Below are 23,758 nucleotides of genomic sequence, written 5' to 3'. Positions count from 1 at the left end.
AAGTGACACAACAGGTGACAATACGCAATGTGTGGCAGGCTACGTGGCAAGTGGCAATCCGTAATGTGTGGCAGACTACGTGGCAAGTGACAATCCGCAATGTGTGGCAGACTACGTGGCAAGTGACAATCCGCAATGTGTGTCAGGTGACGTGGCAAGTGGCAATCCGCAATGTGTGGCAGGCTACGTGGCAATCCGCATCTGGTGGCAGGCGACGTGCCAAGTGACAATCCGCAATGTGTGGCAGGTGACGTGGCAAGTGACAATCCGCAATGTGTGGCAGGCTACATTGCAAGTGGCAATCCGCAATGTGTGGCAGGCAACATGGCAAGTGACAATCCGCAATGTGTGGCAGGCTACGTGGCAAGTGACAATCAGCAATGTGTGGCAGGTGACGTGGCAAGTAACAATCCGCATTTGGTGACAAGTGACGTGGCAAGTGACAATCCGCATTTGGTGGCAGGCGACATGGCAAATGACACCCTCAGGGCTCCCACTGATTCTGTATTATGGTGAGTTGAACCATTTAATTTTATATTACAATGTATTAATAGAAATAATGCGCTTCAATCATCCTGACACCATAACAACCATGGTGCCGTAATGATTGAAGCGCCAATACCAGCCATTTCCCATATAAATTGCCCCCAAAAAAACATATTTTATAGCAGTGCCCCTCCCGAGATTAGACTCTGGATCCACCCCTGCCACCACCCCGACCACCCACACCATCACCCCCCCACCACTCCCGCAATCCCCCTCCCACCAATCCCACTCCCACCAACCCCACTCTCACCAATCCCACCAATCCCACTCCCACCAAACATGCCCACCACCCCTTCCACCCCTCCTATCACCCTCCCCCAAAATACAGTTAAAGTCCCCTAGGACCAAAAGAAGCTCTCTTCCACCTAAAAATGTTTTTAATCTCTCAAAAAGCTCAATACACTCTTTCTTGTAAAAGTATAAACATTCACCACCCTAAACACAAAACCATCAACTTCTACTTTCACTAATAATGCCCTTCCTCTTTCAATATGAATACTATTCAAAATTTTGAATCTCCACCCCTTAAATAATATTCCCACCCCTTCATTTCTTTTATTCCCTGTAGACCAAATTGCGAGTCCATGTAACCATATATACTTTGGAGGTTCCTCTTGCAAGTTGCATTCTTGGATGCACACAATATCGCTCGGTACCAGGGATAAATATTTCAGAACAGCAGCCCTTCTATGTCGCGAAAAGATTAAGAGAGGATACCTTCAGTCGCATTTTATACTAGAAAGGAAAAAGAAAAAAGGTCAATATCAGGTATCATGTTTGGCCATCTTTCCTCTAGCTCTAGAAGCCTTAGTTTTCTTGATTCCTGCCTTATCATCGCCTACCACCCCTGCTATAGGTTCTTGGCCATGATACCCCATCACTGACCGCATAATCTCCACCTGCCCAGAACTTGCCAAGGACTCCACCGACCTGACCGAGTAATCTGAGTCCAACTCCAGTGTGGCTGGACTAGGGAACTCCTCAATTACCTGTGAGGACCCTAACTCCCCCGGATCTTCCTTTTTTCTTTTAAGAGTATCTCTGGATAAGTCCATTTCTACTGGACTCCTGCCCTCTGCTGGTACAGGCTCTGACTCAGATACCCCAACTGCTGGGGATCCTGCCTCCACCATAGCGTCATCGGGTTTTCGAGTTTCCACCGTGATCTCCCCACTTTCTGGGTCATCATCATTGTTGCTGGAGCAGCTGTCGGAACCTCCCCGTTCACTGGATCATCAGCCACCACTGCAACTGGAGCTGCTGACAGGACCTCCCCATTGACTGGATCACTAGTTCCCACTGCTCCCACCTCATGCCTTTTACAGCCTCAGCATAGGTTAGCTCCTTAGCCCACTTTTCCGGTTTGCGGCAGACAAATTCTGCCACAGTGTCCAAACATTGGTACAGCTGTGGACACTGTTTGGCAAGGTGCTCCCTACTATTACAATAGTGGCACTTTCTCCCATCCGGACACTCAGCTATTTTGTGCCCAGGACGGAAGCAATTTTGGCATACCTGCCCTGGCTCGCAATGCTCTCTTATGTGGCTGAAAGCAAAACAATTGCAACAAAACTGAGGCTGTCCTGGTTACCATAGCACCCCACAGTTTTATCCAATAGAGAAGGCCTGTGGAGGGTGTATAACACCACCAACCCCGCCAGTCCTAAATTGGACATAGTACCGATGGTGGCCATTAAATGTGCCCAATACATTTGTTTGTTTGACCCCAGGAGACACAGCAGAAAAGTAGCACAGAAGAAAGTTCCAGATTTCATCCTCCGCCACACAGGGATTATACATTTGTACAGTGAGGGGGAAATGCTTTCTGGACCCTGTAGCTAAAAATATGATACCGTCCAGGGCAGGGTCATCCTCCTTCTCGCCTTTCCGCAATGAGCAGGTCTGTAGTTCGGACTGCCGGAAAAAAGTAATGTAAAAAAAAACACTTGTTGGAAACGACTGGACACAAAAAATACTCTCATGAGGCATCGCCAAAAGCTCCATGATAATTTTCTTCTGAACGGAAAAAAGTCCACACTCTGCCCTCCGGGGCTCGGGAATGACCACCCTTACGGTATTAGGCACATCAGGGGCCAATGCTGCCACCCCTCCTAAGAAAAAAAGCAGGCTTCCACCAACCCCAAAGGGAAGGCTTGGCAAGGTGATCGCAACCCATTAACTTTAGATAGCTTCCCACCCAATAGCAGCAGGGGGTGCACCAATTAAGGAAACACCCCCAGGCCGAGTGGGACTGGTATCTTCAGAAACCTCTTGATTCAGATCCTAAGATCTTAACCAAAAGGCTGAGAAGCGATCCATAAACAGCTGCTGCAGCACAGCTCAAAGCTGCTATATACAGACAGCTGGCAAAGCAAAACAAGCTGCACTCCGTGCTGGAGGTCAGAAGCTAAGAGTGAGAGGCAGAGTTTGACAGCTATACTAGACTGTCAGCGGTGTGGCGAAAAACAGCAACACGTTTCTGGGTATCTAAGCTCTTAAGCCAAGCGACACAGTTTGTTTTATTTTTCTGAAAACAGGTGAAAACAATATGTAGTGCTGGCTCCTGATGAGCAGGCGCTATGTTTTTTTTTTTCAAGTTAAATTTCCTAAAACCACAGTTGGGTTTTGGGGCTAATTTGCTAAATTTCTGGTTTCAATACCAGTCCAGCTGGGTGACACTGGGTTTCTCCTTGGTCGCAGGTGTCGCTGTCACCGCCAGCAAGGTTAGAAGAGCAGTCTAGCTAGGTGTATTGAATGCCACAGTATTCCCTTGGAACCAGCCCAGTGGGAGTGTTCTCCTGTTGTGCATTCTGGGGGGTGGTATTTAAGGTACCGACATCACGTGCTTCGGGGTTCCGGAGATTATTGTCTGTCTGTTTGGTTCTGGTCCTCCTGACCAGTCCCATGGCCCTCCTGGCCTGGGGTACGGAACCATGCATTTCAAGTCTCAGGGCTGGCTAGCCCGAGGTGACGCAACTGCAGGGACAGGCCTGAATGGAATTCGAGGCCCATTGATTCAAAGTTAGTCCGGTGCCGTCTCATCTAAAGGGAGAGGACCAGCAACTGGAAAACCACAGGGGAGGACTCTTCAGGAGAAAGCCGTGAGCAAGGCTGGCTTCTCTGAAGGAGCCTGGAGGCTAGGTTGAAGGATGCTACCTGGATCAACTCTCGTATGGTATCGCTGAATCGCCTGAGAGATACTGGTACCGTATGATAGCTCTTTAAGTTTGTCTATGTCCCTCAGTAACGCTCAAGTGTACGCTTAAGTCTGTGGCAGAGACTTTATCAAACATCCTACGCTTACGTCTGTGGTGGAAACTTTATCAAACATCATACGCTCAAGTCTGTGGCAGAGACTTTGTCAAACACCTTACCAGCTGCTAGGCCTAGTGAGAGGAGGTCTATCTGGGAGGTTGTACAATCCAGTTGTGAAATGGTCTTTATTCTCTGGATTTTCTATAAGGACTCCCTTGTAATTTTTGCAGTCTAAGTACCTGAACGCGTTCCTAACCCTCTACCCTTATCGAGAGACTGTTTCTGTTTCAAATAAGCAACCCAAAAGAAGATTCGGTGTCAGTTTTCCACATTTCTTTGGGCCATCTACCACGGGAACCCTAGACAGAGAAGTAAATTAGAAGGTAACGGTAATCCCAAAAAAAACAGCAGCTCCTTCGGGGGTCAGTGCTACAATATTTTATATTAAATCATTGCAATTGTCAATGGTGCACAGTGCTATAGCAAACTAAATGTTATTCAGTTTGTTTTTGCATTTATTTTAAAGTTTACTCGAGCCAAGCCAGTTTTTAGTATTTAGTGGAGGCAGTGCCGATCCTGACCTCCCTGGGGCCCTAAGCAAAATTTTGTTAAGGGGCCCTCTACCTGATGCCATGAGCTATGTAAACCATTTGCCATTGCCACACAGTAACACCTGACACTTTAGTGCTCCCAATAAAATCTGTATTTTTTGCTAGAAAATTACTTTGAACCCCCAAACATTATATATATATATTTTTTGCAGAGAATCTTAAAAAGGACCTCATATAGGCAAGTAAGGAAGGCCTTAGATAAAAGGTTTGTTGGTGAGACGTTAACTGCCACCACTTAATGTGGACCATACCCCAGACAACGTCACCGCATGACAAAACGCGCGTCGGGTGGTCCAGATGTGCTGACGCAATTACGTTGACCTTCTGAACGGGCGTTCGCATGCCGGCCGGCATTTCATGCTTTTTTACTGCTATGTTTGTGAGTATATTTTGTTTATTTAAATAAAAATATCCTGCCTGGTTTACGCTATGGGAGGCTTTCTTTGTGTTTTCCGCGTTATCATCTAAACAATTGCCTGCTTATGTGGAAATCTCCATGGTCCATTCGAAAGTGTTTCCGCAATAGGAGTCAGGATTGGTGCAGTTCGGGTGACAAATTCAATGAGCGTTTACATGCCACTTTCTGGTAAGCGTGCATTCCCACTGTTGACTCACAGGTTTCTGGCTTAGTGACGGTGGATCGCACGGCTGACTGGCACCCTCTTAATCACTTCAATACCCGGCCATAGTCATATGACGGCCACAGATGGTATCTCCCATCCTGGGTGGATGTCATATGACGGCCTCGGTATTGCGCCGCTCCCTGCATGTTGGGCCTCTGTATGTGGACACGCTGTGTAAAAGTCTCACACATGTGGTATCGCCATACTCAGGATGAGTAGCAGAATGTATTTTGGGGTGTAATTTTTGCTATGTACATGCTTTGAGTTAGAAATATCTTATAAACTGACCACTTTGTGTAAAAAAAAAATGTTTTCATTTTCTTTCCACGTTTTCCGAAGACTTGTGGAAAAAAATTAACTGTTCAAAAGACTCATTATGCCTCATAGAATATACGTTGGGGTGTTTGCTTTCATTTTGTGGGTAATTCTACTGTCCTGGCAAAGGACAGGACACACACCCACTAGGGTTCAAAGAGCGCTGCTCACCCCGGTATACAGTATACAGAGAAAAAAGGAAGGACAACTCCCCCAAATGGTTTTTTTTGGCAGCAAACACAAAGTTAGGATGGATAACCTCTATAGATATAATAATTTATTAAGATAAGAAGAAAAAAACTTTTTCAAAACATAGTAGTTAAAACATGAGCTTCCAGTGGGAATAGCATAATAAAAAGGAAAAAGACAAATAAATTTAACTACGCGGATACAATGTAACAGTCAATTATGTCCTATCAACGCTGTACAATTACACATGAAACATGTACAGTGCTGGGAATTCTCAGAATCTGCGTAGTTATATTTATTTGTCTTTTTCCTTTTTATTATGCTATTCCCACTGGAAGCTCATGTTTTAACTACTATGTTTTGAAAAAAGGTTTTTTTTCCTTATCTTAATAAATTAGTATATCTATAGAGGTTAACCATCCTATCTCTTTGTGTTTGCTGCCAAAAAACCCCATTTGGGGGAGTTGTCCTTCCTTTTTTCTCCATTCTACTGTCCTGGTGCTCCAGGGCCTTCACAAATGTAATAGGTCGTTAGGAAATTAGAGGTGTCATTTATGCTCCTAGAACCCCTTACGGTGCTCCCTGCATTTTGGACTTCTCTGTGTGGCCAGCCTGTGTAAAAGTCCCAGACATGTGGTATCGCCATACTCGGGAAGAGTTGCAGAATGTATTCTGGGGTGTAATTGGAAGTATGCATATGCTGTGTATGAGAAATAACTTGTTATTTTGACAATTTTGTAAAAAAACAAAAACAAAAAAACATTCTTCAAGAATTGTGGGAAAAAATTACAACTTCAAAAAACTCACCATGCCTCTTACTAAATACCTTGGACTGTCTACTCAAAAAGGGGTCATTTGGGGGGTATTTGTACTTTCCTGACATTTCAGAGCCTCAAGAAATGAGATAGGCCGTCAGTGCATCAGGTGTGATCAGATGTGATCAATTTTCAATGATTTGCACCGCAGCTTGTAGACTCTATAACTTTCAAAGAGACTAAATAATATCCACTAATTTGGTTTATTTTTACCAAAGAGATGTAGCCGTATAAATTGTGGCCCAAATGTATTAACAAAAATTATTTATTTGCAAAATTTTATCATAGAAACTAAAAAAAAGTGTTTTTTTTTTTTAAATTTTCCTCTTTTTTCACTTATGGCGCAAAAAATAAAAAACCCTGTTGTGATTAAATACCACCAAAAGAAAGCTCTATTTGCATTATAATGATTATAATAATATAATAATAATAATTATAATAATTTGTATTATATTGTATAAAAATTGTGTTTGGGTACAGTGTTGCATGACTGAGTAACTGGCATTCAAAGTGTGAGAAAGCTAAAAATTGGTCTGATAAGGAAGCTGTATAAATGCCCTGTATTGAAGTGGTTAAAGAGATATCTCTTCCATTATAAAGACTTTTTGTTTAGACTTTTTCTCATTGGTTGTGGTTCACTGGTTCACCTTTTTTATGGATAACATTTTTATTAATTTGTCACTGGGTTTTTATCTTATTTAATTATAATTAATATTCACTGTATTTATTTATAATTATTTATTTATTGATTATAATTAATTTAAATTAGTTTACTTATAGTCAATAATTAATGAATTTATTTATTCATTTATAATTATTTATTCACTTTTTGAATATAATCAACTGTTATTAATCACTATATTAATTTAATCATATTTAATTTTTGAGCATTTATCACTTAGTTTTGATTGTATATGAATTGTTCTAGCTGATTTCCCTTAATCTATTGGAATTATCTGATTAATTTTAATTTCCTTGCACAGTAATAGCCTTAGTGGGGGTAGGTAGCTCAGCCAGGGCCGCTGATAGAAATCATGGGGCCCCATACAGCCTACCTGATGGGGCCCCCTTCAGCTCCACCCCTGGCCCCGCCCCTGGTCCCTCCTTTAGCCCCCACCCCTGGCCCCTCCATAATGCCATTGGCAGCATGGGTGGCACTGTCTGCAACACATTATGGCATTGGCAGCATGGGTGGCACCGTCTGCAGCACATTACGGCATTGGCGGCACAGGTGGCACTGTCTGAAGCACATTACGAGATCAGCGTCATGGCTGGCACTGTCTCTGCAGGCAGCACATGCGTTATGGCCCATAAAACATGTGCTACCTGCAGACAGTGCCACCCATGCTGCCAATGCCATACTGTGCTGCAGACAGTGCCACCCATAACGCCAATGCCATAAAGCATGTGCTACCTGCAGACAGTGCCACCCATGCCATTAATGCCATAATGTATAGATGCTTCTGCAGTAGTGGTAGTAAATCGCTAGTCCCTCCCCTGCCGCCACCTTTTCTCCACATAGATATCAGTAAAGGAAAAAAAAAAAAAACGTAAAAAGTAAACCGGGGGGGAAGGGGTTAGTTGTTTGTATTTAGGACTCTGATCGGTCATTACTGGAGGATTTTTTTTTGATGGCTTATCTGTTCAGGTTGCCCGGGCCCCCCTGCTGGCGGGGCCCGGTACAATGGGGCCAGTTGTACTGGCCTATTAGCGGCCCTGAGCGCAGCTAATTTTGGTCTTTATATGTATTGTATTTTGGATGTGTATCACATCCTGGTAGCTGCAGCTGTAACTGGGTTTTTGTTTTTTAATCTTTTAGATTAGGAGCGCAGTAAATTTTTTTCTCTTACTTAATGTGGACCAACCAGGGTCAACATGTTGGGAAAGCATTTACAGAACAAAGTTGAATGCTTATTGGATTTATTCTGTTATTTCCAAAGTGATCCTGACATTCTGCAGATCTTCAGATTCTCTAGAATAGATCATTTGGATATGTCCATACAGATCATACCATGTATTCAAATATGGTAGAAAGCATGTCACCTAAATGTTAACCCAAGTTGGGTTACAGGGCATCATGTTTCAATGCATGGTCAGCTTTAAACCAATATAACAAAATGGAATAAAACAAACATAGAGTATTCTCATGGAAAAACATGCAAAAGTATTGTAAAGAAGCAATACAGTTAAGTCAAGGATTATTGATATGTTGATGGCACCCTCTCCTTAATTGACATGCAACCAGCAGCGGTGGCCATTGTTTTTCATCCCTCTTGAGTTGGGCTCTTTGTCATTCTGCCGCTACTGTGGACAGATTTCAACTGCTGCTAGTTAATAGAGAATTACCCAAACTGATTGCCCTGACTGGATTAGGCAGCTCAGCCACCATTAAATAGGTTTTTCCCAGAATTAAGGTGAACAATAGATGGGGAATTACCTGCAAATGGTTGAATCTAAACAGTGGATCCTTCCCACAGTTGTAGAAGATTTTAATTCTTTCTCCATCATTGTACAGCAGTTGGGTGAATGCAATCTGTTCTATGACTAATCCAAACACAGTGTGGATGCATTTGTATTATACTGGTAGAGATTATCTTGTTCCCACCCGTTAGCGTAAGTTAATGGCTATGTCATTCAGTATATTATAGCTAAATCATTTTACTTTAAATAACTTAACTTAAAAAATGTGTTTTTGAGAATGAAGTTTGTTGAAAAACTGTTAACCTGAAACATTTGAAAAAAATCTGTTTATCTGTTTAGTTATTTATGAGTTGAGATTACAATTTACATTTTGTAAAGTATTTCTGAACCCAAGAACCAAAATGTAAAGTCGTTCTAAAGGCTGAAGGATTTTTACCTTAATGCATTCTCTGCCCCCCCAGGCCCCCCCCCCCTTATACATACTTGAGCTTGATTTCGATCTCAGTGATGTGCCCGAAAGCAGAGGCTCTTTCTGCTCTCTCCCTCCTCATTGGCTCCCACTGCTGTCAATAGCAGCCAGTGGGGACGAGGTCGAAACACGCTCTGTGGAGACACAGAGTCGGCTCAGGAGCCAGCCTGCATGAGTGCCCCCATAGATTGCTATAGGGGCACTTGGCAGGGGGGAGAAGCCAGGAGCACTGGTGAGAGACTCAAGAAGAGGAGGATCTGGGCTTCTCTGTCCAAAGCCATTGCACAGAGCAAGTAAGTATAACATTTGAGGGTTTACAATCAATTTAGTATTTTTCAGCTTATAAATGCTTTTAGCAATGGCTGCATTTGTTTTCTTTTTTAAGGCTAAGAAAATTTTCTGAAAGTATTTAAATATACTATTTGCTCCTGACAGAAATCAGGTGTCCTAACTTCTTGTGTGCTGAAATTAAATCTTAAACAATTTATCAGCTTTCTCAGCTATATTCTGTGAAATACCAGCAACACCCATACATGTTATACAGTTAAGGTGAGAGGGAGGTGTTCTGTAGTCATTTTGTAGGGTGACAACATTGCTCAATATTGAGAGAGATATATCTCAATGTTTGAGTGTTGTCACCTTAGAGCAGGAAGTGTGTTTTTAATGGAGTAACAAGGTGGAAGTAAGGCTCCATTCACATCTAGGTGTTTTTGGGCATTTTTCTGCTCTAAACCTCAGCTCTAAAAACACCCAACAAGACAAATCCCATTAATTTCAATGGCCCCTGTTCAAATATTAGCTTTCTGTCGCTTAAAGCAAAACACCCTTCACTCAAAGAAGTGCATGAGCTTTTTTTGGCAGATTACAGTTTTTAATTATTTTACATTGGTAACCTGCAAAAAGTCTGAAAAAACGTCAGAAAAATCGCCCAAAAAAACACCTGAAAAAAACGCCCGAAAAATGCCAGTAAAATAGCAATGCCTAGATGTGAACGGAGCCTAATGGAAAAAAAGCCTGCATAAATTAAATTCCTCTAGCTACCATATCCAAGGACAAATATGTTTCAATATATTGTATTTTTGTTTTTGAGTTTAGACACAATAAACCAATACTTTTTATCTGTATATTCGCTATTGTATTTGTGGGCAAATGTACTTTCTAGGGGTCTCTATAAAGAATCCCACATTGTAATCAATAAGTTTAGAAAATGGGACATATATAAAAACATGTATTTACAAGATGATCGTTTTTATACTTTTATAAAAGTATAAAGTATAGTATATCTACTTGTAGACTTTTTACATTTTGTGAAAAAATTTATAGGAACGTGGTAAGAACTTGAGCATCTTGTGCTTGTAATCACACACATTTTTTCAACTTTTTTTGAAAAACTCAGAGGAATGGAGCCAATCTTTACTCAAGCTTTCACCTTTTCCCTTTCCCATTAGGAAAAGGGAAAGAAATAGCTCGCCAAACTTACACTGTTTAATCTATTGCCCAGCTTGACAGATACTTGGGGCAGGTTGCTGTGTGATTGAAGCAGATGTCATACCACCATTGTTCTTGATAAGACGACTTTCCATCTACAACCATTCTTACATACACATCCACTCTAATGAAACTGTTGCTAACATTTGAATCCCAGGAGGCTGCAGGATCAGTCTCTAGGTATGCTATATCAGACACATGAGCAATAAGGAGGCAACTGTGAGTCATTACGAAGTGAGAGCCAGCTCCTGAAACCAAGATGGTGGCCCAGAGGAACAGGAGCTTTAAGGCTGGGTTCACACTGGCACACAGAGCGGTGCACAAGAGGGGTCCAGTACATCCCTGTTCACTGTTTCACGTCCGATTTCAGTCCGAATTTTTGGCTGAATTCAGACCTGAAATAGACCGTAAGACTCACCACGCAATTTGCTCCGGAGCCGCTCCTGAGATGTGTGGACTGGCTCCATAGAGAGCAGGTCACAATCTCCTGACATGCAAATTGGATGCGGGGAAACCCACATCCAATTTGCAATAGTGAACCCAGCCTAAGAAGCATTGGCTACACAGAGGACCAACTGCATGGACTGATAAGTATCTATGCTTTAAACATCGACAGCTACAGTACATGGGGCTGCTGAATTTTACTTTCATCAATACCTGGTGAAGTTCCTCTTTAAGCCAGAATAACTTTAAAGTGGAACTTCACCCAAAGGGGAAGTTCTGCTTTATGCCCACCCTGCCCCTTTAATTTTGGCACTTTTTTTGGGGGGGGAGTGACGGTTACCTGGTTTTGACAGGTACCTGCTCGAACCTCCGGTCCAATTGGCTCAACGGATCCACCAGAAGTTCAACCCCCCACGACCTTCTGGGATACGTCACAGATACCAGAGGGTTGCGGAAACATTCACAAGGCGTATCGCAGCTCGTGCATGTGCAATGGGCAACCAGATGTGAAGCCTCAAAAAAAATCACAGCCAGCTGCCCACAGTATATAATGATGCCAGGGACCTGAAGACCGGTAACAAAAGGGTTCGGGTGAGGATGGTGATGGACCCCTTGACAGGTGAGTATCCTTTTATTAAACATCAGCAGCTACAGAATTTGTAGCTGCTGACTTATCATTTTTTTTCCTGACTAGTGCAATGTGACAATAACAGTCTGTCAGTCTGTATCAAAACCTTTCCCTTCTGGCTAGCATGTTGGGGTCCAAATCCAGTGCTGGAGCACTAAATTCTAGTCCCTCCACCCAAGTATAGGTGCTTGCATTGCATCCTAAATGGGCAATTCTGTTCCTTTAGATAGTGTGTAGTGGGGTTTGGCCAGTGGCCTCTCACCGACTCTTGGGGTGACAACAGGTCTCCTGCTCTCTGTCCACGACTCAGTAAAGTCAGCTGGAGTGGTACCCTCCACAGTGTTCACGTGGTGACACCAGGCTCAGTAGTGGAGATCTCCGCTACTCAGCTTCTCTGCATCCTCTACTCTGTGGTAAAAAAAACATCCTGACAGCTGCCAGTTCCACCCTCTGTTTCTCCCAACATCTTAAGTATGTCTCCCCTGAGCCCAAAAACAGACCTTCCTTTCACTCCCCCCAGGTGATTCTGAGATATGGAGTTCCAATGCCAATGTGGTTTAGACTGTCTGGGGACTACATCCCCCACAAGTCTCTCTTCCTTCCAGCAGGCTCTTGTGATTCTTAGGATGCAAATCTGTCTACATCCACTTCCTCTGTGTTCCCTGGGTGGTGGGCAGGGCTTCCTTGGACTGCACACAGCCCTAAAAATGGCTAGTGTTCTGCCTCTCTCCACAGATACTCCTCTGGCTCTACAGTGGTCCGAGAGAGAGAGAGAGAGAAAATGTGGGGTGGCAGAAAAGGCAGCATATGATGACAGCCTGGCAGCCTGGTTCATGCAGCTGTTATTCCGCTGAGGACCAGGGCAACACTTAAGTTATATGTAAGCCTAAGAATGGAAACATATTATATATATTATATTGCAGCCCACCAGTTCATAGATGAGGTGGCTACATTGGTCTTCCAATGGTAAAGGCTAAGTACATTTTCTGCAAGTATAGAAAAACACCTGTTAATTATGCTAGAACTTTGGCATGCATGTAACTTCCTCTGTACAGAACTGAATTATGTAACAATGTTATCAGCATTAATTATCAGTAATAATCTACCCCTCTAAGTAATGAATATGGGGTGAGGAGGAATTGTTTGTAGCCCAAACTGGGCAGACACTTAGAATAAGAATGCAGCTCCTCTGTAGGTACAACACGGTGAATGAGTGCTGTCACACTAGGACAGGAAGTATATAACTGACAAGATTTCCAGTAAAACAAGCTTGGAAAAAAAAGAAAACTAATACAGCCACCACAACTAAGGACAGGTAAACTGCAATATATAATTTTTTTGTTTCTGGGTTTAGATATGCTTTAAACGTTATTGCTTTACTAAGATAGATGATAAGCTATAGATACTTCCTGTGTGCATGCAGCTGATAGCAGCTATAAATAAACTCTGCGCCACTTACTAAAATACCTTGTGATACTAATTGTGAGTACTCTAATTATCAAACTAATATTGTGATAATTTTATAGCTGCTCCCTAAAAAGGATCTATAGTAAGAAACTTAATTTGCTGAGATTTGGTGACAATAGGGGCGCTTTTAAAAAAAGAGGAAAAACCTCATATCTAAGCCCTTGTACACACGGTCGGACATTCCGACAACAAAATCTGTCGGAACTTGTGTTGCATACACACGGTAGGACAAAGTTGTCGGAAAATCCGATCGTACGTAACGTGATGACGTTATTTCGTTATGACGGGACTACGTTCAGGCTGGTAGCCAATAGCTTTGGTTTAGGATTTGAATCTGATCTGAGCACGCGTGGCACTTTGTCCGATCGGAATTCTCTACACACAAAGTCCAAAGTCCAAAGACAAAGTCCGATCGGATCATGTTGGCAGAAAGTTTTATAGCCCAGCTCTAAGACTTTGTCCGTCGGATATTCTGACGGAAACAGTCCGATGGAGCCCACACACAGTCGGATTATCCGACAACACGGTCCGATCGGACATTTTCCATCGGAATGTCCGACCGTGTGTACAAGGGCTTAGACATTACATGAAATGAGTGAAAAAATACTACAATAACACCCATACGTGATTAGAGTGGTGTACCAACCCACTAAACATACAATAATAAACAAATACCAAAAAAATTGCAAAAATAATTAATTAAATAGTCCTAATTTGATACTGGAGAAAACCATATAGCCAAAGTCCATGCAGTGATTAAACTCCACAAATACAATTGTTATAGACTTCATCTAAATCCATTTGCCAGAATACAATGAAATCTTCTGAAATTTGTGAAAAATCCCTTCACTGCAAATTTAAGCACGAAGACACCCAATCGTGAAGATACAATAGTCTCCTTACCAGATTGTAGTGACTACTTTAATTAATAAGATAGTCAGCTGAGCTTGTGCAGGCAAATGCCTGCTCACATGGAATGTGATACGAACTTTATGGAAAACACCTTCCTCCTCATAGGCTCAGACGGGGCATGAAGAAAGAGCAAACAATATCCATAGCATAATACTGTTTATTTAAAACGAAAATTTAAAAAACATAAAGCCAAATGGCTGCTTACATTACTCAGTGCCTGATCTGGCACTGGGGCTGCTCGCTTATCAGATCGTTTCGTGGTGTGCTCGTGGTTCCTCTTTGTGTACGGCGTGCGTTCCACCGAATGTGACCGACAACCAAAGAGGACCGGAATTTTGCGTATACGAACGTGACCAGGTACCGCCTATAGATACTTCCTGTCCTATTATGTGTGCTTGTGTATGATGGTCTGATGTTAGAAATAGTTTTTAATTAGCGTGGATATGTATGTAGGAACGTACATAAATGGGCACTTTTTACATCAAGAACAATGGGCAGAAAGACATCTGCCTATCTTGGGCTGCACTAGATATTGCTGCAGGTGTCTGCCATTTTGGCAAATGGACTTAAGCAGTATATGTAAGGTAGTAAAATACCTCTTTACTTCTTCTTAATAGGAAAGAAGAAAGCTCAATAGGGATTGCTCCCCCTGCACAACGTTTTTCCAAAAAGTTAAAAAAAAAAATTGTGTGTAACTAGTAGCCCTTGCAATAGTCATGTGCTCAACTTTATTGAGTCATTAAATCAGAAGGGTCAAAATAAATCTTTTTGTGATGGCTGTCTATTATAAGTATCAACATGTTGTTAAGGGTAGTTATCCTTTAAAGGTATCAGACTACACAATACTGGTATTGTTTGGGTAATAGGAAGTTAAATTTAAACACACACACATATAGGCTGGAGTGGATGGATCTTTGTCTCTTTACAAACTTATCTACAATGTACCTGTGTGTGGGATTTACTAAAACTGGTGCACCCAGTATCTGGTGCAGTTCTGCATAATATAATCAGCTTCTAGGTTTTATTGTCAAAGCCTAATTGAACAAGCTGAAGTTAGACAATGACTATGCACAGCTGCACCAGATTCTGTGTGCACCAATTTTAGTAAATCCCCCCCTTTGTATCTATATAATCTGTTTAGCTTTCATGGACTCTGCTTGTTCGAACTTTGTGCTCAAGTCCTCATGCCTGCCACAAACATTAGAAGGGGCCCTATTGTCTTTGTTAAAAAAAAATTGTATTTGATAGAAAATGGTGTGGGAGACGTTTGAACAGCTCAATGATGTACGGGAACATGTAGGCATGTGCAAGCTACTTTCTGCACTGCAGGTGGTGCTTTTTTGCCATGACATGGCAGTTAGAGAGGAGGTCAAGAGGAACATGGTTCCTCTATTGTTTTCTAGGTCTCTTGGAAAGCTTTAAAATTGGATGCTGCCCCATGTGACTCCAGCAGCCATTTTGGGTCAGGCCAGACCATTTTAAGGCCCTGGCTCCTTGGTTTGCTGCATTTGTGAGTTGGTAGAGTAGGGACAGGTACCCTGCCTGGTAGGAAGAGAACTAGCGGCAGGGAAAGGTTCTGGACAAGGAGGGAAAGCGTACGGCTCGCAACTTCTCTTATCATCTTTTTGCTCGGGCACAAGATGGCCAGGCCAGATTTTGCCCCTCTCAATGCTGTCAGTTCAGCTAAATCTTGCTCTCTACACTCTATTGGAACTGTGAGTGTTCCTGGATGGACTGCCTTCCCACCGGGTTATTTGTGAACTGTCTCTGCATTATTTCAATATATGTTCTTTCATCACACTAGGACTTATGAGTGTTACTGCCACTGTACCACCCTGCACCCCACCTACAAACGTCCAAAGCTCTTATGTGTTAAGGATTAGAGGCCGAAATAATGCAAAAATGTGTTCACCCTCCAGCTATAACCAAAACTCATGACTTTTGGGTGCACTGAACCTTTAACAGAGACAATTACTGATCAGTCTAGATGCAGAGCAGCATGTATGTGTAAGCATTGTAACATTCCCCTGACAAATTAAGCAAATGACAAAAGTACTAATCTGATGATGTCTTCTGAGTGAGGCATCAACACAAGTCACCAAACTAATCATTACAGCAAGAGCAGTGACATAACCAGTCCTGTCAACGCGAAAACCCATTAACGAGGAAACAGGATTTGAGAAAAACAGGGAATACACAACGTAGGAAGAACACAACAAGAGTTTTTATCTCAGCTCCCCAGCTCTGAGTCAGGTGGACCTCTGCTGACAAGGGCCTCTGGCACGTTGCCCTCTGGCTGTTTACAGAACTAATTGGACAATGTTCCAGAGTGTTGTCACTGAGGTTTCTGAAAACAAATATGTCAAGGCAGAGGGGAGCATATCACTGAGGAGCAAGACCATTAATGACACAAATGACAGGCATTGCAAGTGCACAAGCATGGTTTAACTTTGAGTAGATATATTTAAGTAAGAGTTCATCTTTATGCATAGACAACTGCACTACATAGGCACCACAGGGATTGCATTTGGTAAGAGACTGCCTATGACTGCACCACAGAATTACACACACAAGTCTTCTCATCCATCAGTACCCAACCCTATAAATACTGTGTTGGCTGAATAGACACAAATTCCCACAAACTCTAAAATCGTCTGGCAAGCCTTTCCAGAAGATTCTGTTATAGCCACAAAGAAAGTGCAAACCTATATTAATGTCCATGGTTTTGCAATGAGATGTCTAACAAGCTCATATAACTATCACGGTAAGGTGTCCATAAAGCATATGTTGTATAATGGAAAAAAAACATGCAGTGATACTGTTAGACTTTTAGTGCTATGCATATCTACAGTCATAAAAATACCAGGGATTGGAAGTAGAAGGTGGACTAGAAGCATTGTGCTCTGTTTTTTTGTTTTAAGAGAGTTCTGTATCCGAAAAGACAACATGCAGGTAATTATAATTAAAGGAGTTGTAAAGGAAGAAGGTTTTTTTATCTTAATGCATTCTTTGCATTAAGATAAAAAAAAACTTCTGTGTGTAGCAGCCCCCCCCCCAGCACCCCTCTAATTACCTACCTGAGCCCCTTCTCTCTCCAGCGAAGTCCACGGTCCCCTCAGCCATCCAGGACACTCATCCTGATTGGCTGAGACAAAGCAGTGGTGCCATTTTCTCCCGCGGCTGTCAATTAAAGTCAGTCAGCCAATCAGGTGCAATAGGGGGTGGGGCCAGATCGGGCTCCGTGTCTGAATGGATACACGGAGTTCTGACTTGGCTTGGGGGCCCCCTGTGGCAAGCTGCTGGCTGAGGGGCACTCAAAGGAGGGAGGGGCTAGGAGCAGCGAAGAGGGACCCGAGAAGAGGAAGATCTCGGCTGCTCTGTGCAAAACCAACTGCACAGAGGAGGTAAGTATAACATATTTGTTGTTTAAAAAAACAAACAAAAAAAAAACAAGCCTTTACAATCACTTTAACACAATAATTAACAATAGTGTTATAATTAACACTGTCTCCTTGCCAGAGATATAGGCCATAAAAAACAGACAGTTGGCAACCCAAGTAAAGAAAATTAGCCACATATGCGTTGATTTCTCCATCCATGCTAAGCAGAGTATGAAGAGCTTAATGTGATACTAACCCAGATAGGAAGGATAACTTGCCACAAATTTGTGGCAGTGTTGAATTGTAAGTCTTGATAACTTGCTGCACATTTTTACTGGAAAGTTACACACTTGCAGAGCACTTGAAACACAAGTTCTAGTTGACACTTTTCCAATTTGTAGTATATATTTGCATGGCTGTTCTCTAGCAAGAGCGAAGTTGCAGTGGTGAGTCTACAGCAAGAGCTCTGCAAGTTTACAGTATGAAAATTCAGCCACAGTGACCCCTGTGGTGGGGTGACTATTGCACAACATAACTGAATCAGAACTTGCAGCAGACTTGCAGAATGTTTGCAAAGAAAGTTGAACTGGATTCATGCAATGCGGACTTGCTGCAATTGTGCAACACAATTGTGAAGCCTGGAAAGTCTAGCAATAGCTTAGCAAGTCATTTTCAAACTTGCAGCACAATTGCTTGCTATCTGGGAAATAATATAACAAAATAGGGATATCCTGCACTAAAGTGACATTAAATGATTTTTGCTTAATAAATAACAGCAGCACTCACAGTATCTACACACAATAATACAAAACATTTCACCAAAGTATATGCATTGCCAAATACATAGTGTGAGTCAACCATAAACTCAATAAAGTACATACAGTATCTCACAAAAGTGAATGTACCCCTCACATTTTTTGTAAATATTTTATTATATCTTTTCATGGGACAACATGGAAGAAATTACACTTTTCTACAATTTAAAGTAGTGAGTGTGCAGCTTGTATAGCAGTGTAAACTTGCTGTCCCCTCAAAATAACTCAATACACAGCCATTAATATCTAAACCGCTAGCAACTAAAGTGAGTACACATGGACCCAGTTAGCCATTTTCCATCCCCGATGTCATGTGACTCCTTAATTTTACAAGGTCTCAGGTGTGAATGGGAAGCATGTGTGTTAGATTTTGGGGTTATCGCTTTTACTTTCTCATAGTGGTCACTGGAAGTTCAACATGGTACCTCATGGCAAAGAACTCTCTGAGGATCTGAAAAAAAGAATTGTTGCTCTACATAAAGATGGCTTAGGCTATAAGAAGATTGCCAAGACACTGAAACTGAGCTGCAGCACACTGGCCAAGACCATACAGTGGTTTAACAGGACAGGTTCCACTTAGAACAAGCCTCGCCATGGTCGACCAAAGACGTTGAGTGCATGTGCTCAGCGTCACATCCAGAGGTTGTCTTTGGGAAATAGATGTATGAGTGCTGCCGTTGTTTCGTCAGATTAAGCAACCCGTCATGTGTAACAGAAGTGATGTTTCATTGCCGCCATCTTGCTAGACCCCGCACTTGTCCACAGTAAGGAGACAGAGAGAAGAGGCAAGCACACATCTTGTTACTCCCACCGGAGTTTTGCATTTTACACTTATTTTTAAACTGAGGTTATTTACTGAAATACAGTACTTAGAACTCCTTCTGAATGTTTAGATATTGAATTTTAAAAGCAGCGAATTTCTGTCAGAAAAGCAAACCTATGAGATCAGCAGGCTTGCCGCTGCTTTTAAAATTCAACATCTAAACAGTCAGACGGTGTCTCTATTTCACTATATAAAATATAATTACTGTTAAAAATAAGTGTAAAATTCAAGACTCCAGTGGGTGTAACAAGATGTCCGCTTGCCCCCTTCCCACCTTATCCTTACTGTGGGCGAGTGCCCGGTGTAGCAAGATGGCAGCAATGGATCGTCACTTCCATTACAAATTCTGATGGGTCGCCTAATCTGACAAAACACCAGCATTGCTGCAGAGGTTGAAGGGGTGAGGGGTTAGCCTATCAGTGCTCAGACCATACACCGCACACTGCACCAAATTGGTCTGCATGGCTGTCAACCCAGAAGGAAGCCTCTTCTAAAGATGATGAACAAGAAAGTTCACAAACAGTTTGCTGAAAACAAGCAGACTAAGGACATGGATTTCTGGAACCATGTCCTGTGGTCTGATGAGACCAAGATAAACTTATTTGGTTCAGATGGTGTCAAGCGAGTGTGGCGGGAACCAGATAAGGAGTACAAAGACAAGTGTGTCTTGCCTACAGTCAAGCATGGTGGAGGGAGTGTCATGGTCTGGGGCTGCATGAGTGCTGCCAGCACTAGGGAGCTACAGTTCACTGAGGGAACCATAAATGGCAACATATACTGTGACATACTGAAGCAGAGCATGATCTCCTCCCATCAGAGACTGGGCTGCAGGGCAGTATTCCAACATGATAGCGAGCCCAAACACACCTCCAAGATGATGCAGGATTCCAACATGATAGCAACCCCAAATACACCTCCAAGATGACCACTGCCTTGCTAAAGAAGCAGAGGATAATGGACTGGCCAAGCATGTCTCCAGACCTAAACCCTATTGAGCATCTGTGGGGCATCCTCAAATGGAAAGTGGAGGAGTGCGAGGTCTCTAACATACACCAGCTCTGTGATGTCGTCATAGACGAGTGGCAGAGGACTACAGGGGCAACCTGTTAAGCTCTGGTGAACTCCATGCCCAAGAGGGTTAAGGCAGTGCTAGAAAATAATAATGGCCACACAAAATATTGACAATTTGGGCCCAATTCGGACATTTTCGCTTAGGGGTGTACTCACTTTTTTTGCCAGAGGTTTCGACATTAATGGCTGTGTGTTGAGTTATTTTGAGGGGACAGCAAATTGACACTGTTATACAAGCTGTACACTCACTACTGTAGCAAAGTGTAATTTCTTCAGTATTGTCACATGAAAAGATATAATAAAATATTTACAAAAATGTGAGGGGTGTACTCACTTTTGTAAGATACTGTAAGTAAATAGATATATAATACAAATTTCATATGAAGTAAAGTACAATTAATAAAACAATAAATAAATGATTAAAAAAAATGTATGAAAGTTCATAAGTAATGAAAAAGCAACCAAGTGTAGTACTATGTAGAACACACGTGCTCTATTGGTGCACCTAGCAGCAGTTGATTCAGTGCCTCCAATCCTCACCACGGTGAACAACCACAAAGAGTGATATCAAAGCCTTTTACTGGAATCATAGACCTCTGAGGCAAAAGGTCTGACAGTGCTTTTAGGAAGAAATGCCTCTAGAGATGGATGGGTGGATCACCGCTCAACTACAGTTGTAGTCTAGTCAACCAGCTAAGGCAAGGAGTGATATCAATCCTCCTTATACTCCTTAACTCCTTATATTGCCATCAAGCACAATTATGGAACAAATCACATTGAATTAACAAACTCTGGAACATTCATAAATCTAAGCAAACTTTAGACATTCATTACACGATAAGCAACTCAAATTTACTTTTAGTAAATGGCAAAGCTATCTTGATGAAATTTCTATGAATATGGAAACCAATGTAACAAGTCTTTGGCTAATGCACTGCGATAAAGAGCTAAGACATTTATCCTATCTATTACAACCAACACAGGTTCTAGGACTTTATTACCAAAAGAGATAGCTAATTAATAATCCTTACTAATAATCTAGCCCCACATTGGTGAGATATCCAGCAGTGCTTCCATGAGGAACATATACCTATCTCCAACATTTTGGGATGCCATTATTAGACCCCTAAACCTAAAAACTGTTAGATGAACAAGTTACAATTTTAGAGTGATGCAGGCCATAAAACAAATCAATTCTGGCAAGGCACCGATCCTGATGGACACATGTTAATATTTTACAAGCAGTTAAACATCAGTTGGCACGTCACTTTGTCAAAGCATTCAATACACTTCGACAAGCCTTAACATTGCACCTGAAAGCCCCGACAGCCCGCATTTCCATCATACCAAAAGAAGAGAAAGATCCACTTTACTGTGTAAATTACTTGCCAATATTGCTGCTTAATATTGATCTAAAGTTGTTTGCAAAACTCTTGACTAACCCCCTTGATACCTCATGTTCAGAAAATAGTCCATCTAGATCGAGTGAAATTCCTGCCCACAAGGGAGGCCAGAGATGGACCAATACACTCAAAAAATGTGGTCCTTGCAGCCCTGTTAAAGAAGAGTACTTCTTTCTTATTATCTACAAATGCTGAAAAGACAAAGACTCAAACAGATTTTGACATCAAGTGGGCATCCTCACATATAAAATACCTTGATATATTGTTACCAAAGGATCCTTCCAGATTCTTTATGCTAAATTTTACACCACTTAATGCTTAAAGCGGACTTCCACCCAAAAATGGAACTTCCGCTTTAAGCACTCCTCGTCCCCTTACATACCACATTTGGCATGTCATTTTTTGGGGGGGAGTAGCAGCTTCGTTAGGAGGGGGACTTCCTGTCCCACTTCCTCCTTCCCCCCAGGGACCGCCAAGGAAACTCCTCCTTTTGCCTTAGGCGGCTCCTCCCTCTAGGCGATCTCCTGTGCAAAATCCTTATACTTTCATACTGATCATCAATTAGTAATAAATACCAGGAATCTGGGTATAGGACAGTGACACGATGGTATGACACCCCTTCTCTTTTACAATCCATCTACTCCTTTTTTCCTAAAGTTTGCTGGAAATGTGGAGCAGAAACAGGAAGCATACTCCATATCTTTTCGTCTTGCTTTGTAGTACAGCCCTTTTGGACTCAAGTACATGCATTTGTTAAAAAAGTTTTCAGATCACTCTCTACCTAAAGACCCTGCATATTTCCTTCTCCACCACAACACGATACCCCTGTAAAAAAAAAAAAATTTAAATCTGTGATTAAACACTTATTTATTGCAGTGCTCTCCTGTGTCCCAGCGCTTTGGAAGTCTCACGCTCCTCCGATAATAGTACAATGGTTACATCGTGTTGAGGACATTACACTGATGGAAGACTTGACCAGTTGGATCAAAGGCCTAAACTCCAAATTTGGAAATACTTGGTTCTATTGCCTAGAATTTACGCTGACAGACAAATACATACAATTACTCTCAGAACAGACCTTTCCATTAGTTCCCACACATAGAAAGTTTACCCAGATCCATAGACCCATTTCCCTTATTTCCACTATTATATTGGTCTTTGGTATTTAACCCCTACCTGTATCAAGGTAGGTTTAGTCTCTCTTGCCCCTGAACTACACATTTATACAGTTTGATAAGGTGATCTTGGGTCTTTGTGACCTTTAAACCTTGTCTATTTATATAACATTTATATAAAAAAAAAAATTTGATTTGACATACAGCTACAAATATTCAAAATAAAATTTTAATTTAATATTAGACATTGGAGTTGATTTATTAAAACTGTAGAGTGCAAAATCTGGTGCAGCTCTGCAAAGAAAGCCATCAGCTTCCAGGATATTTTTGTCCAAGCTTAAACGAACAAGCTGAAGTTAGAAGCCGATGGGCTACCATGCAGAGCTGCACCAGATTTTGCACTCTCCAGTTTTAGTAACTCAACCCCATTGCTGGAAAACACAAATCAAATTCAAATATAATTTCAAATATTTCATTTTCGTCTTTTATAAAACTGGAGAAATATTATATTTATAGAGCAATTTATGATTCATGTTTATATTACTTATCATGCTCTTTATATAAGAATGTAAAACTTAACCTCAATAATATGATCAATCGACACAGTATGTACCCAACTAAAATCCCTGCTACCCTCCAGGCTATTCATACAAGACCAACCTATACTTTGAAACTTGCTTCACTAAACATATGGTCATCTTCACTTACTGATTGAAATGTCAAATTTTTTTTATATTCACTTTGTCACCTAGAACTTGTATTCTCTACTTTCTCACAATAACAAAACATATGGGAGATATGGCACTTTAAAGGTGCAAATCATTAAAGACAACAAAATGTAAAAGAAAAAAAAAAAAAAATATATATATATATATATATATATATATATATATATACACATACATTTTATTAAATGAAAAACATCAATAAAAGCAGTACAAACAGTACAGTCATGGCCATGGATGTGT

The 23,758-nt window shown here is 41.6% G+C and overlaps 1 long non-coding RNA gene across 1 annotated transcript in view; it reads left to right on the top strand.

Annotated features, from left to right (window-relative positions):
* LOC143926968 (uncharacterized) overlaps positions 1 to 23,037 on the top strand; it is a 101,175-nt gene extending 78,138 nt beyond the window's left edge. Inside the window, exon 3 of the long non-coding RNA XR_013262170.1 lies at positions 22,552 to 23,037. This is a non-coding gene — a long non-coding RNA (uncharacterized LOC143926968). The remainder of the gene's footprint in view (positions 1 to 22,551) is intronic.
* Positions 23,038 to 23,758: the final 721 nt, after the last annotated feature.

Source organism: Lithobates pipiens, unplaced genomic scaffold (assembly GCF_037356315.1).
Source record: "Lithobates pipiens isolate NorthernLeopardFrog02 unplaced genomic scaffold, aLitPip1_a1.2 Scaffold_23, whole genome shotgun sequence".
Lineage (NCBI taxonomy): Eukaryota > Metazoa > Chordata > Amphibia > Anura > Ranidae > Lithobates > Lithobates pipiens.
This window is presented reverse-complemented; position numbering and strand designations above follow the sequence as displayed.